Genomic DNA, 16,023 nt, shown 5'->3' on the forward strand with positions numbered 1-16,023 from the left:
AAACAAGCCAGAGAGCATAAATGTGCCACTGCATAAACGTGTGGTGCTCCCCTGTCTCCAATGCCATGTGCAGCTCCAGTCCTTCCTGCCTTCCATCTCACTTCCCCCAGACCACTATGTTGTAAAGATGAAGAAAAGTCTGAAGTATGGAGTGATGAAGAGCCACTAGTTGTTCTTGATCTGGAAACTACTTGCCATGGAAGAGACCTATAAAAACGAGGAATGTCATGAAGAAAGGGATGGGGAGAGTGTGTCCACTGCCTCAGGAGACAAGCATGAAATGAGTGTATGAGAGCTGTGAATGGGAAGGTGATGGTATCTTGGGTAGCTTTGGGGCTGTCAAGCTTGTACTGCTATGGGAATTCAATAAGGAAAGGTCAAAAAATGGTTGTATGTCAGGAGATGTGAGTCATGGACTTGAGGGAGGAGGACTGTGTAGAGGCAGACGAGAGGAAGGGGACTGGATACCAGCAGAGTAATGCCTGACATGGCAGAGGAGAAACAAAAGTATCTTCTAAAGGGAGTCAGTTTGGAAGAAGAGAGTGTCTTAGGGAAAGAAGAGAAAGAAAAGATGCAGATGGGTGCAGGATTTGTAAGCATGGGAAGGCAAATCTCTACCCAACCTAACACACTTACATGTGGGAATGGAGACAGGACTGAGAGTGAATTTGGTGTTCTGCTGCTGGCAAATACTTCTCAAACTTGGATGAGTGTCCTGTAAGTATGCTTCACTTTCCCCTTATAGGTGATAGCCTGTCACTGCCATTTTACTTTATTGAACTTCACTGCTCTGTGCAGAGGCTGTTAGAGTGACAGAAGAACCATTCCAGCTTTTAGATAATGCTGTGCTGCCTTGTTTTTAAATGACATTACACAGGCCCCTGTACTCAGCACTGGGCAGGCCACACCTTGAGTGCTGTGTCCAGTTCTGGGCCCCTCAATTCAAGGGAGATGTTGAGGTGCTGGAAGGTGTCCACAGGAGGGCGCCAAAGCTGGTGAGGGGCCTGGAGCACAGCCCTGTGAGGAGAGGCTGAGGGAGCTGGGGGTGTGCAGCCTGCAGAAGAGGAGGCTCAGGGCAGAGCTCATTGCTGTCTGTTTTTAATGCACTCAGAAATACATTTTCTGTGCTCTGATGATGCTCTATAGGAAGTCTAATCTCTCACTTTTAGCACCATGTAAGTTTCTAATGTCCAATAATACAGAAATTGTTTCTGGTGAAGTAAAACATTTTTCTAGAGGGGCTGTGTCCCTCACTTTGCTTCAGCAGAGGATGCATGTATCTTCATCTTTGATCAGTGGGTGGTTCTTTTGATATCTAAAATCTGTGCAGTGTTGCCATTGGAAGCATGTGGCCTGTGCCAGGCACACTTGACCAGCCTGTGGACCACCTGCGTGGCCTTTCTTGGTTTCACTGCTTTTTATGATGCTTGAGTAGAGCATCTTCATCAGCTAGACAAAGGTTCTTGCCCTGACTCACCATTAGGCCTCAGAGCTGTAGCAGAAGTTCGGGAAGGAGATCAGCATCTCAGAGCATGATATAGAGTAGAGGGCAAAAGAGCTCTGAGAAATGGCTCTTTATGGTGACTTGCAGCCAAGGGGAGCTGATGTGTTGCAGCAAAAATGCTGCTCCCAAGCTGTTGTCACAGCCTCCGTGCCACAGGGAATGTAACCAGTATTGGTGCTTGGGTCACCTCTCCCAGAGCAGTACAGCACCTTTCTGTCCTTCTTAAAGGCTCTGTGAAGGCTCCTGCAGGACTAATTCAGTCTCCATCCAGTAACCTTCATCTCATGTGTTGTAGTAATTTGCAGGAAGGTGGAAACTGAGTTTCTAGCCTGCAATGTGACTGCAGAAAAGCCCTGTTCTTTGGTGTGTTGCCTCGAGTTTTACTTCAGTCCTCCATTTTATCTCTGAAAAAATACCTAGCTGAACTTGCAGTATGAAGTTTCACTGATCAATACGTTACAAGGATAGGAAAGTTCAAGCAACTGCCTCCAATAGATAGTAATATCTTGAGATGAGAAATTGATTTAGCTGCATGCTCTCTCTGCTAATTCGTCTGTGTTTTACCTTCCCATAAAAGGTATTATGTGCTCCTTATTTTCCAGCAGTGTCATCAATCCTAATGGAGAGAAGAGGAAAAATACATGTTGTGTGTATGGGATAGCTGATCCCTGACTTGGCTCTTAATTTGTAAAGGTTGCTTTAGGCTTCATTTCTTAGGTTCCTCTTACTACGCTTCAGTTATATGCATATTGTTGAGGCTGGGATGGGAGCACAACTGAAGAGTAGGGCAAATGAATCTAAAGCTAGATTGCTTTTTAGTCTACACCTCAAAGAACTGAAATGCTGATAAACACTTAATGAAAGGAATTAAAAGCTCATTTGTGAATTTCATGTACATCTGCAGTGTTTGGTCCTGCATTGATTACATTGAGATTGTTTTCAGTGTTTATCAGCCATCACTTCACTACTCCTGGCTCTAAAATGCCCAAAGTTTTGCTCTTCAATGTGTTACGTATGAGAGCTTTGCATGCATTGTTAGTTTACATACAAGTGTGTATGGGCTGTGTAGTAGCTCTGATGATGAAGGCGGTACAGCAGGAAAAGCAGCCAAAACAAATAATGAAAACAGGAAAGGGGTTTCCTGTTGTTGCTTTTCTCAGTATCCATTGACCTGGCCCCTGTAGGAAACTGCCAGGGATAGTTTGTCTGCAGAATACCTTGGCATTTTTAAGTTTAATATTAGTGTTTGTAGTTCCAGAGCAGGTGTATAAATGAAACAAGGCAAAGTTACATGATGTGACTGCTCATTGATTATGATACAGCAGTTGTTTTTTAAATTAAATGTAACCACCTTGGCAAGTTCTATAAAGTTGTGTCAACCTGGGTTAAAAAAAGACACATTTTCTCTTTTGGCTCAACTGACACTAACCTCAAGTTTTCCCTGTGTCTCTGAATGTTTCCTGTTGCAATCACAAAGTGGTGGCGTCGTCCAGAAGATTCAACTGCCCTATTAGAGACCTAAAGGAGTTCAATACCAGTATAAACCCCAGGTTAGACCAGGCATTAAGTACACATGGGTTTGTTAAAACCTGTCTTGCTTCAGTGAAGAGGCAGATTCATGGGATTGCTGAGAAGAGCTTTCAGCAGGCAGGGTTCAAGCAGGTAATGAAGAGTTTGCATTTCAGCATGCATAGCAGGACTTGAGTGCGTATGTTTTCATTGCTCACACAATATTGTAAGCAAAAGCTCACTTAGCTCCAAGAAAATCCATGTGTCCATGTGTGATGCTACCAGCATTTACCACCAACTGAGGTGTTCTGTCAAAGAAAGATATTTTGGGCAGGTGAGGCTTTGTAAGGACTCAGCCTTCTCCCATGGTTTGTGTTTTGATGGAGTGAATTGCCATCTGTATTGTGCTATGGACCTTTTTCCCATGGCTTGGGGAAAACCGCTGCAGCCCTCTGAGCATCTTTTTGGCCATCTTTTTTTTCCCAGTTAAGTGCTTCATTTGGCTTGTGATAGCAGGGGGATTCATTCTATAACTTTTCCAAGGACGGAAAATTTGTTTGGCTTATAGTTTCCTGGGTTCTTTAAAGTGTTCTAGTAGGTGAGAGTGATGGTAGCCTACTTCCAGCCTTCTGGGGTATCCTCCTAACTCAGAGTTTATGGAGAGGGGCCTTATGGCATCATCTGCCAGATCTCTTAAAACTCTCGGGTGTGCAGGTTCTTCCTAAAAGACATCTAGGCAGCAGCATCTACAAAAACAAAGGTGTTTTCATTTGAAAAATCAAGATGCCTCATCTAGATATCTCTTCTGCATCGGGTGACAACATGATTGTATCTCCTGCACCTTTGACTTTCATTAATCCCTCCCTTCCTGATTGCTGCATCTTCTCTTGTTCCTGTGACACTTGTCGTGTAGATTGCAAGCTCTGGGCCAGCAAAATCCATGAAAGCACCTAGCCCCTTTTGGGTGCTGTCAAAGCAGTGTAAGGTGTTGTGAAGGCTCTGCAATAGAATTACAATCTTGTTTTATTTATTGCATCAATGTAACCCATTCCTCATTTTGCAGTAGATGCCAAAGCTGAGCAAAAAGAAAAGATTAGTTTACTTGTGTTTCAGTCTGTGATTTGGAGGACACTGGAAGTATTAATCTCAGAGATTTGACAGTGCAGCAGTCTCACTGTTCATACGGGAAGGAGGCTCTTGCTTGTTCTTTAAGGGAGTTATAGTGCTGCTAAATGTCATTTGCAATAGTGACTTGAGCACAGTAATATGGAGAGACTATCCATATTTGGATATTTGACTGGTATTTTATGTGATAATCACATGTGGGGAGAAAACTAACTTCTGTTCTTCTTTATGTTTAGATACGTCCCTTTGAGATCGCAGAATGAAAGCTGCATGAAATGTTATGGCAAGGACAGCACAGCAGGATACAGAAATCTCACAGATCTTCAAAAATCAGGTAATACTGCAGCATTGTACATCCACTTTCTGTGAGGCTGGCTGGTTTAACCAAGCACAAGGCTTTTGGACTTCTGAATCTCTCTGGTTTTCTTGATGAGCTTCTCAAGAATGACTAGTAGTGTGTTGGCTTTGTGTCTTGTAACACATTATTTTGTGTACCACAGTATGTATGACACATTCAGCACTTTCTTAAAGAACTACCTTGGCTATATTTTCTCATACAAGCAAAATGTACATGATCTTGATAGAAGAAAAAAACAACAAAACCAAACAGCCAAACTGTAGCACCCTTGGTAATCAGTTCAGCATATTCCTTGGGTTTTATTTGGCTCCACTGCTAGGTACTGAGGTGATGTATTTTAGAAAGACTGACTTTTCAGAAGATCCTGCAACTGCATTTCCTGAAGACAGTTTCCTTTGGGGAAGACACTGAGCTCAAAATGAGCTTTCAGCAGGGAGGGAACAGCTAAGCCATATGGTATTTTCCACATACTACTTCAGTTCTGCCTGTTTTTCTGAGTTTTGTTTCATTCTTCAATTGTTTATCTGTCTCAGGATGTTTCCTTTTTGGCTGTTTCTTGCAAATCCTGGCATATGTTCTCTGACTGCTTTGTGGTGACAGAATTGCAAGCTTCAGAGCATGAACACCATAGAGGTCAGGAAGTAACTAGCTGAGTGCTTCAAGGATGCTCACCTTATAATAAAAGTGTGTGTTTATCATGACTGTGGTCATAATAACAGCCTACTCCTTCAAATTAATAGCAGTGATGAGAAGTAGTAACATAGTCACATATGATAGCTAAGTGGCCAAGTTCTCTGTCCTAAGACCAGAACCTTGTCATCCTTGCAGAACTGCTGGGGAAAACCAAGTCACTTAGTTCAGTAATGGAGATAAACTAAAATATCACATTGAGGATAATTTTGATAATAGGACAAGCTTAGTTTCATGTTGAGTACTTAGTTTCACCTTGAGTCCTGTGTCCAGTTCTGGGCCCCTCAATTCAAGAGAGATGTTGAAATAGTGGAACTTTTCCAGAGAAGGGCGCCAAAGCTGGTGAGGGGCCTGGAGCACAGCCCTGGCAGGAGAGGCTGAGGGAGCTGGGGGTGTGCAGCCTGCAGAAGAGGAGGCTCAGGGCAGAGCTCATTGCTGTCTACAACTACCTGAAGGGAGGTTGTGGCCAAGTGAGTTGGGTCTCTTCTGCCAGGCAGACAGGAACGGAACAAGGGGACTCAGTCTCAAGTTGTGCCAGGGGACGTATAGGCTGGATGTTAGGAGGAAGTTGTTGTCAGAGAGAGCGATTGGCATTGGAATGGGCTGCCCAGGGAGGTGGTGGAGTCACTGTCCCTGGAGGTGTTCAAGAAAAGCCTGGCTGGAGCACTTAGTGCCATGGTCTGGTTGATTGGCTAGGGCTAGGTTGGACTGGATCATCTTGGAGGTCTCTTCCAACCTGATTGATTCTATGATACTATTCTGTGTTTGTTTAAGCATTTGAGAGTATTGCCCTTGATGGTAGACTCAGCAGAAGGTGCTACAATTTATTTCATCTAAGTAGTCAGTAAACCCAGATTAGCTGAAGAGATTTTCAGCTTCAGCCTTGCTCAAATATGCAGCAGTGTATTGGTGAGTATTAAAAAAAAACTCTTCACCTTTTAATAACCTTAAAAAATTAACACCTTTAATTAATGCTGCCTACTCAACACTTTTTAGTCACTTAGTCATGGAATATTCAAGCACCCCTCTGGTCTTAGACAAAGTTAGTATTTTTATTTTTCACCAGGATTACAAGGAGATCTCCTCATTTTATATTTGCCATTTTTATGAAGTAATCTGATACCTGCTTCAATTGTAGTTCTCTGAGCCCTTCAAAGTGCTTCAAAGCTGTGACGCCAATTTACTGATGGCAAAGATAATCAGATTTGTGGAAGCTACCTTCTTTGTTTCTTTGGGACTCATGGAACTGTATCTCCCTCAAACTAAATTGAGTTAATGGCTTTATTTAGAAACCAGCCTCCTCTTCCTGAGTAACCAGAATTCTGTTAGTTCTGGGGAAAAGTTTTCATTAGATTATCAATGCCTCGGAATGTGTTTTCTACTTAAAAGCAGAGGAAAATGTTTCTGCTTGTTTGTCTTCCTTTCTCCTCCCCTTTTCTAGAGACTTTCCTGACATGATCAAGTGTTGGTTTTGCTGTTGTTTTTCGTTGGCTTTTTTGTTTTTTAAACTTCACCTAAGTAGCACAATTACTCCATTCCCCTCCCAGTGCTGTTGTTGCTCTCCCCCTCCCCCAAGTTCAATGTGTTCTTTATTAAACCGAATTAGGACATTCTAGTCTCTCTTAAGAGTAGAAATGGGAACAGCTTAAATGAGCAGCCACATGAGACTCAGCAGTCTTTCCAACTGCACTGCAGAAGGAGCTCAGCTGCAAAGGGAATGATAATTTTTGAAGGATTTGTGCAACTGTTGAAGAATAACCAGCATTTGAAAACAGCTAATCTGGTTTTCCACTTCAGTTCTAAGAGCATATGGCTTTCTTGGTATGCTTGCTACAAAATCAGTGTACTAAATATTTTGCTTGCTTTTCATCCAGTTTTCACTTGTGCTGCAATTATTTTATTTGCTTATGTTCTCATATAGTGAAGGAGGCCTTTTGATGTTGTTGGGCATGTCTAACAGTGCCAGCCCTGGGGTTCAGATACAGTTATGGGTGCAGATTTGAGACCTCTGCCATTCAGAGAAAGACAAAACTGAAGTGCAATAGAAAGCATAGGAACAGTTGTATCCAGAACTGGGATTGAAAAGGTTTTCAGTCCTAGAAACATTTGTCCTTGAGATAGCAATAGAAAATTATTGTTGGTCCTTGAAATCCACTCTGCTGTTTGGATGTTTGTTCTAACTGAAATAGCCGTGATCCTGATGCCTTGTGACCCTCGTTTTCAGTCTCTGCCGCTTTTTATTTCTCTATGACATGTCATCAGGGCTTCTACAAGTATTTTTTAAAGTAGATTTCTGAGTTATCTTCTTCCTTCTCTTTCTGCTTTGCTTTCTGCTTCTTCACCCAACCACCTTGCTTAGTGCTATAAGCTGTTCATTCTGGTTCAGTACTCTGATAGGATTTTTTTTCCACATGCTTATTTCCTGTGCCCCCAGGAAAACAAAACAAAACAACCAAACAAAACTAACAAACTGGAGCTGGGGCTTGAGCTGTGGCTACATGAGGAGTTATGGAGGCAAACCTGTTACCTAAAAAGCCTGAAAAAGCACAAGGGTCTCTGAAATCTGCCACTCTTCCTGCCCCAGTTCTGTGCTTGTCAGCCATCTAGTGTTACTGCAGTCATCACATCTGAAGATGTAGCTGTAGTGCCAGCTTCCCCTTCAAGAGCTGGGTTAGAGGAATGCAGGAGTCTCCATTCTTTAGGTAGCACTCTCTTAGTTTTCAAGGCCACTGTTCTCACTGGCTTCTTATTGGTGGGGTAAGGCATATTAAAACATGTCTGCAGCACTGGGAGAACACGTAGCAATGACACATTTCTGTAGGCAGACACACCTTGAATTGACTGCTAAGAGTAGTTGTGAAACTTGCCTTAACTGCTAGGCTGCCATTGCAGAGGGAAGGACATGAGGAGGGATGCTGCCCTCGCTGATGAGCATGCACTGATTCTGTTACTGGTGAATAGCTGCAGGTGCCCTCTCTTGCAGCAGCTGGCTGAACATGGAGGCATTGTTTGCCTCTGCCATCTTATCCAGTCTTCCTTTCCTCAGGCTAGCTAGTAATCTATAAAAGCATGCACATTTTAACTTTGCCTGCTAGCTGAAAAACTTGAAATGAGCTGGACAAGCCATAGGGTCCAATACCCTTTTGATACAGGCATATGACCAGCTGAGGTGGCTTAAGTCAGTGCTTTGCGGCCTTTGTAAATGAGTGCTTCCTTCAGCATCAGCTCTTCTATGGCCTTTTATCATCCTTCTCCTTAACTGCATTCTGAAACTGGTACTGGCTGGCATCTAGTCCTTGTTTTGCAGCTCAAACCCAGCCCAGCTTTCACCCACCAACTTAGTTGCAGTGGATGTCTAGCACTGAAATTCATGTGGATTCAGGCAGTTTGATAATGTGACTGTGGCTTGATCTGTTGTTTACTAGATTGGAAATCTTCAGATTTCAGTGTTTGTGGTATGTAGTGGAGCTAGGAGTGGGGTAGGAGGGGGAGGTGTTGCCCTCTGCAGCAGTGACCAGCTGGTATCAGTGGAGCTCCAGCTGGGGAAGGATGATGAGCTGGTTAGAGCATATGGGTTAAGATTAAAGGGAAGAGAGGGGAAGGTGATGTTACAGTAGGAGGTCTGCTACAGACCACCTGACCAGCAGAATCAAGCAGATGAGGCCCTCCACAGGCAGATAGAGGTGGCTTTGCATTCGCAAGATCTGGTCCTCATGGGAGATTTCAACCACTCTGACACCTGCTGGAGACACAACACAGCAAGGCACAAGTAGTGCCTTGGATGCTCCTGGAAGGTGTAGATGACAACTGCCTCCTACAAATGGTGGAGGAACCAGCAAGAAAAGGTGCTATACTGGGTCTTGTGCTCACCAAAAAGGAAGGGCTGGTGACCAGTATGAGGCTCATGGACAGCCTTGGCTGAAGTGACCACAGTGCACTAGAATTTAAGATCCTCAGGGCATCTAGGAGGATGTATTCCAGGCTTACAACCCTGGAGTTTAGGCATGCAGACTTTGATCACTTCAGGGATCTTCTGGCCAAAGCACTGTGGGACAAAGGCCTAGAGGGAAGTGGGGCCCAGGATAGCTGGTCTGGATTCAAGGATCACCTTCTCTGTGTCCAGGAGCAAAGTACACCAGAGGAAGGCAGGAAAGAATGCTAGGACACCTCCCTAGATGGACAAGGAGCTTCTGGACACACTGGCACACAAAAAGAAACCGTACAAGGAGCAGAAGAAAGGGCATCTAGAACAGGTGGTGTATAAGGGGCCTCAACAACCTCCCTGAGCAACCTGTTCCAGTGCTCCACCACCCTCATAGTAAAGAACTTGTTCCTAACATCCAATCTAAATCTGCTCTTCTCAAGCTTGAACTCTTGACCCCTTGTCCTGTCACTGCAGGCCTCTGTATACAGCTTCTTTTCATCCTTCCTATAGCCACCTTCAGGTACTGGAAGGCTGCTTTTAGGTCCCTCTGGAGCATCCTCCTCTCCCAGCTCCCTTAGCGTGTCCTTATAGCAGAGTGCTCCAACCCTCTGATCATTTACATGGCATTGAGTGCACCCTCTGCAAGTTCACTGATGACACCAAGCTGTGTGGTGCAGCAGACATGCTGGAGAGAAGGCATTCATCCAGAGAGATCTAGACAGGCTGGAGAGGTGTGCCCAAGCCAACCTCATGCGATTCAACAAGACCAGGTGCAGGGTCCTGCATCTGGGTTGGGGCAATCCCAGGCACTGATGCAGGCTGGGCAGTGACTGACTTGAGAGTAGCCCTAAGGAGGGGGACTTGGGGGTGCTGGTGGATGAGAAGCTCAACATGAGCTAGCAGTGTGCGCTTGCAGCCCAGAAAGCTGCATCAAGAGACATGTGGCCAGCAGGTTGAGAGGTGATTCTTCCCCTCTGATCCACTCTGGTGACACCCCACCTGGAGTACTGCATCCAGTTCTGGAGCCCCTATTACAAGAAGGATAGGGATGCACTGGTACATGTCCAGAGAAGGTCCACAGGGATGATCAGAGGGCTGGAGACAGACTGAGAGAGTTGGGGCTGTTAAGTCTGGAGAGAAGGCTCTGAGGAGACCTTCTTGTGGCCTTCCAGTATCTTAAGTGGCCTACAAGAAAGCTGGTAGTGGACTTTATAGGATGTCAGTGATAGGACTGAGGGGAATGAAGCAAAACTAGAAGTGTGTAGATTCAGAATGAATGTTAGGAAGAAATTCTTCACCAGGAGGGTGGTGAGACACTTGGAAGAGTTTGCCCAGAGAAGTGGTAGAAGGCCCATCCCTGGAAGTTTTTATGTCCAGGCTGGCTGGGGCTCTGAGTAGCCTGATGTGGTGTGAGAAGTCCCTGTCTATGGCGGGGGGGCTGGAACTGGATGATCCTTGAGGTCCCTTCCAGCCCTGGCAATTCTATGATTCTATATCCTATTTCACTGTTTGTCCTCTAAGTTCTTCTAACTCTCCAGTGCCACCGTTTATGAAGGAGGAAAACCAGATCACCTTCACAGCAGACTGACAACCCTGGAATACTCTTGCATTTCATGTTCACCAGAATTAAATTATGGCATGCTTCCAGAAAAGATTACTACTTGTGTTGTCTTACAGTTGCCTTGTGCTTGAAGACAGAGACAGCTGGAGTATGTAAAGGCATTAGAGTGAGCTTGGCATGTCCCTAGTTTTCAGTCTGGAGAATGCTGTGCAAGTTGCAGGGGACCATGCTGAAATGATGAGTAAAGAGTTGGAGCAAAACCTTGTCTCTGTTGAAATCAATTGAACATCCATTAGTTTGAGTCCAAATTCCATCCATAAACTGAAGTGGGCTCTTTCTCTTTCTGGGCAGTCTACAGAAATGTTTCTGTCCTTTTGCATTTGTTTTCATGTTTCTTTGTAATAATTGGGATATATCTGTAGTGTCAGAAATGTAAGAGCTTAAGTAGCATAAATGACTGTTGGTAAGAGCAGCACCACAGAACTGCAGAGCCATGTTGCTTTAAAACTCCTGCTGCTTTCAGTTGTTGGATTTAACCATTAGTAGCTAGTTGCTCTTGTGCTAAGCTGCACAATGGGTGTTTAGGGAATGCTAAACAAAAGGGAGGAAAAGCTTCTGTTCTTCATATGAATGAAAGAATCAGAAATCATTCAGCATGCTGCCCATAGCTTCTCCATTGGGCACAGACTAACTTTGGTGCCCACAATGCCTTCATGGTCCAGTTCAGTATCATTTTTGATGATCTGGAAGAGGCAATTGAGTCCAGCATCAGTAAGTTTGCAGATGACACCAAGCTAGGAGCAGGTGTGGATCTGCTGGAGGGTAGGAGAGCCCTGCAGAGGGACCTGGCCAGGCTGGATGGGTGGGCAGAGGCCAATGGGATGAGACTGAACAAGGTCAAGTGCAGGTTACTGCACTTTGGCCACAACAACCCCAAGCAGTGCTACAGGCTGGGGACAGAGTGGCTGGAGAGCAGCCAGGCAGAGAGGGAGCTGGGGGTGCTGGTAGACATTAGCTGAACATGAAGCAGCAGTGTGCCCAGGTGGCCAAGAAAGCCAATGGCATCTTGGCCTGGCTCAGGAACAGTGTGGCAAACAGGACAAGAAAGCTTATTCTGCCTCTGGACTCAGCACTGGTCAGGCCATACCTTCAATGCTGTATCCAGTTCTGGGCTCCTCCATTCAAGAGAGATGTTGAAGTACTGGAAGGTGTCCACAGGAGGGCGCCAAAGCTGTTGAGGGGCCTGGAGCACAGCCCTGGGAGGAGAGGCTGAGGGAGCTGGGGGTGTGCAGCCTGCAGAAGAGGAGGCTCAGGGCAGAGCTCATTGCTGTCTGCAACTACCTGAAGGGAGGCTGTAGCCAGGTGGGGTTGGTCTCTTCTGCCAGGCAACCAGCAAGAGAACAAGGGGACTCAGTCTCAGATTGTGCTGGGGAAGGTCTAGGCTGGATGTTAGGAGGAAGTTGTTGGCAGAGAGAGTGATTGGCATTGGAATGGGCTGCCCAGGGAGGTGGTGGAGTCACCATCTCTGGAGGTGTTGAAGCAAAGCCTGGATGGGGCACTTAGTGCCATGGTCTGGTTGATTGGGTAGGGCTGGGTGCTAGGTTGGACTGGATGATCTTGGAGGTCTCTTCCAGCCTGGTTGATTCTATGATTCTATGTTGTGTAGAGCACTGAAATGCTGTTAGGTCTTAATCCAACAAGAAGTGCTTGCATTTTGTTAAAGCTGATGGCAAATGCTCAGTGTATACAGCATCAGGCCCTTGAATTTCAGCCTGCTCAGTACTAAAAAAGCAATAAAATCTGGTATCTAAGGAAATGGTTTATTACTGATTATGCTTTTATCAACGTGCCTGTCTGTTTTGGGAGTTTTTGGTTTGTTTTTTTTCTCCCCTGTGTTACCTAAATGTAGAATGACAATGCTTTTAAAGCATTTGCACTTTTCTTCTTTCAGATCAGTGATGGATGCTTTTGAAAGGAATGTTTTCATCTTTCTTTTTTCTGTTGGTGAGGGGGATGGGTGTTTGGAAGCAATGGCATTCTCACAGGAACTGAGCTCTCTAGTCCTTTTTGGACTGCATTGGTATTTCAATACAGTATTGCATTATCATGTTTTGGACTTTTACAAATGTCCCTGTGTATCTGTGATGATAAATATGTAATCTGCCTAAAGACAGCATTATATCCCAACTGCCAGACTGAGGATGCTGGAGCTGCTGGACTCTTGAGTGCTTGAGTCTATAACCTGAGGTTTGGGGTTTTGTTTGCTTTTGTTTATTTGTTTTTTTCTTCTGAAATGGAGGAAGGGAAAGGTTTTTGCTGTTGCCTCACATATAAAAATCTTGTTGACTGCTTTCCAGTACCCTAAGAACTGGAATCCACCTGGTGAAAGGCTGCAATAAGTAGAATTTGGTACATACCAAAGCTGATATTTCTCTGGTGACCACAAAAGCTGCCTATGACTGCTGGTATCTGCCACCGTGGTGCTTCTGATTGTGGGAAGAGTAGGGAGTCAGGGATCTGGCTGGCATTGTGATGCATTTTTATACCAAAGTCATGTTATTTGGTGCCCTCAGTCCTTACTCCTGAAATTCTTGCAGTCTTTTAACTCTCCTGGAGGCATTTCTTCTTCTTTACTGGTTTGTGCCACTGTTATTTCTTGTTATTTGACTAAGGCTTGTCGCCGCAAGCTTTAAAATGAAGAGGCAGAACCAAGGAACTTGTTGTTAATAGGTGAAATGGGACATACTTCAGCCTTTGTTATAGAATGTTAAGAGTGGGAAAGGACCTCCAGAGGTAATCAAGTCCAAACTCCCTGCCAAAGCAGAATCACCTAGGGCAGACCAAACAGGAAACACATCCAGGCAGGTTTTGAAAGTCTCCAGAGACAGGGACTCCACAGCATCTCTGGGCAGCCTGTCCCAGTGCTCCATCACCCTCATGGTAAAAGAGAATGTGCTCCTGTTGAGGAGGAACCTCCTGTGTTCTTGCACCTGATGTTCCTTGCCCTCTCAGTGAGCACCACAGAAGAGACTGTCACCGTCATCTTGATGCCCACTCTTCAGATACTTATAGCTGCTGAATAGATCCCCTCTCAGCCTTCTCAAGACTAAACAGACCCAGTTTTCTGTCTTTCTTCATAGGAGAGATGTTTAAGATCTCCATCTGTCTTGAAGTGGGGGGCCCAAAACTGGACTACAAAAGGTTTATTGGCAGATTTATGCCCTATTTTCATGGGAAGATGTTCAAAGCCTCTAAGCTGAGCTTTGTGAACTTGGCAGGTGTAAGAGAAGATGCATATTCCTGTGTAGGTTCCATCTTCCTCCAAAAGTTGATAGCATTTCAGTGTGAAATTCTGTGTGCTCTTTATTTTTATGTCACTTGAATGTTTTTGGAGGCTTTGTTTAGTTTCCCTTCATAATTTTAATTGGAAGTTTCAAATCACAGAACCATAGAATCACACAGGTTGGGAGACACCTCCAAGCTCATCCAGTCCGACCTAGCACCCAGCCCTACCCAATCAACCAGACCACGGCACTAAGTGCCCCATCCAGGCTTTGCTTCAACACCTCCAGGCACGGTGACTCCACCACCTCCCTGGGCAGCCCATTCCAATGCCAATCACTCTCTCGGGCAACAACTTCCTCCTAACATCCAGCCTAGACCTCCCCTGGCACAACTTGAGACTGTGTCCCCTTGTTCTGTTGCTGCTTGCCTGGCAGAAGAGACCAACCCCACCTGGCTACAGCCTCCCTTCAGGTAGTTGCAGACAGCAATGAGCTCTGCCCTGAGCCTCCTCTTCTGCAGGCTGCACACCCCCAGCTCCCTCAGCCTCTCCTCACAGGGCTGTGCTCCAGGCCCCTCAACAGCTTTGGCGCCCTCCTGTGGACACCTTCCAGTACTTCAACATCTCTCTTGAATTGAGGAGCCCAGAACTGGACACAGCACTCAAGGTATGGCCTGAGCAGTGCTGAGTCCAGGGGCAGAATAAGCTTTCTTGTCCTGCTGGCCACACTGTTCCTGAGCCAGGCCAGGATGCCTTTGGCTTTCTTGGCCACCTGGGCACACTGCTGCTTCATGTTCAGCTAATGTCTACCAGCACCCCCAGGTGCCTCTCTGCCTGGCTGCTCTCCAGCCACTCTGTCCCCAGCCTGTAGCACTGCTTGGGGTTGTTGTGGCCAAAGTGCAGTAACCTGCACTTGACCTTGTTCAGTCTCATCCCATTGGCCTCTGCCCACCCATCCAGCCTGTCCAGGTCCCTCTGCAGGGCTCTCCTACCCTCCAGCAGATCCACACCTGCTCCTAGCTTGGTGTCATCTGCAAACTTACTGATGCTGGACTCAATCCTGTCATCCAGATCATCAAAAAAGATATTGAACAGGACTGGGCCCAGCACTGATCCCTGGGGCACACCTCTAGTGACAGCTGCCAACTGGACATGGCACCTTACACCACCACTCTCTGGGCCCAGCCCTCGGCCCATATCAGAGTGAATCTGCCCAAGCCATGAGCTGCCAGCTTGGCCAGGAACTTGTTGTGGCAAATGGTGTCAAAGGCTTTGCTGCAGTCCAGGTAGACAGATCTCGAATTTCCTTGTTCCTCCCTCTGGCCCTTCTTGTGGATGGGCACCACATTGGCAGCTTCCAGTCTTCAGGGACCTCTCCAGTGAGCTGGCATTGTTGATAAATGATGGAGAGTGGCTTGGCCAGCTCATTTGCCAGCTCTCTCAGCACCCTAGGGTGGACCCCATCTGGTCCCATGGACTTGTGAGGATCCAAATGACTCAGCAGGTCCCTTACTGCTTCCTCCTGTATTTCAGGGGGACTGTACTGGTCCCTGGCTCCTTCTGCCAGCTCAGGAGGCCAGCTGTCCTGGAGACAACCTGTCCCACTACTGAAGGTTGAGGAAAAGAATGTGTTATGTACCTCTGCCTCTTCCTCATCTTTTGTCACTACATTACCCTCTCTATCTAAGAAGGACTAGATGTTGTCCTTGCCCCTTCTCTTGCCATTAATATACTTATAGAAATGTGTTTTATTCTCCCTAACAGCAGTGGTTCTAAGTTCTAAGTAGGCTTTTGTCGCTCTAATTGTTTTCCTGCAAGACCTAGCAACATCCTTGAACTCTTCCTGGGACATCTCCCCTTTTTTTCCAAAGGTGATACACCTCTTTTTTAACTTTAATCCCTTTATTATCTCCTTGCCCATCCAGTCTGGCTGCCTCTCTCATCGACTCATCTTCCGGCACATCGGCACAGCCTGCTCCTGCATCTTCAGGAGTTCTTTCTTGAAGCAGATCCAACCTTGCTGGACCCCTTTGTTTTTAAGGGCTGTTTCCCAAGGAACTTTCGGAGT

General features: G+C 45.8%; 1 protein-coding gene across 1 annotated transcript in view; it reads left to right on the top strand.

The window, feature by feature from the left end:
- The window catches only part of TRERF1 (transcriptional regulating factor 1), a 114,256-nt gene that overhangs the window by 72,117 nt on the left and 26,116 nt on the right, over window positions 1-16,023 (top strand). Inside the window, exon 5 of the mRNA XM_064164420.1 lies at window positions 4,375-4,472. The gene's annotated coding sequence lies outside the window, so the exon portion shown is untranslated. The remainder of the gene's footprint in view (window positions 1-4,374; window positions 4,473-16,023) is intronic.

This window comes from Pogoniulus pusillus, chromosome 25 (assembly GCF_015220805.1).
Source record: "Pogoniulus pusillus isolate bPogPus1 chromosome 25, bPogPus1.pri, whole genome shotgun sequence".
NCBI lineage: Eukaryota > Metazoa > Chordata > Aves > Piciformes > Lybiidae > Pogoniulus > Pogoniulus pusillus.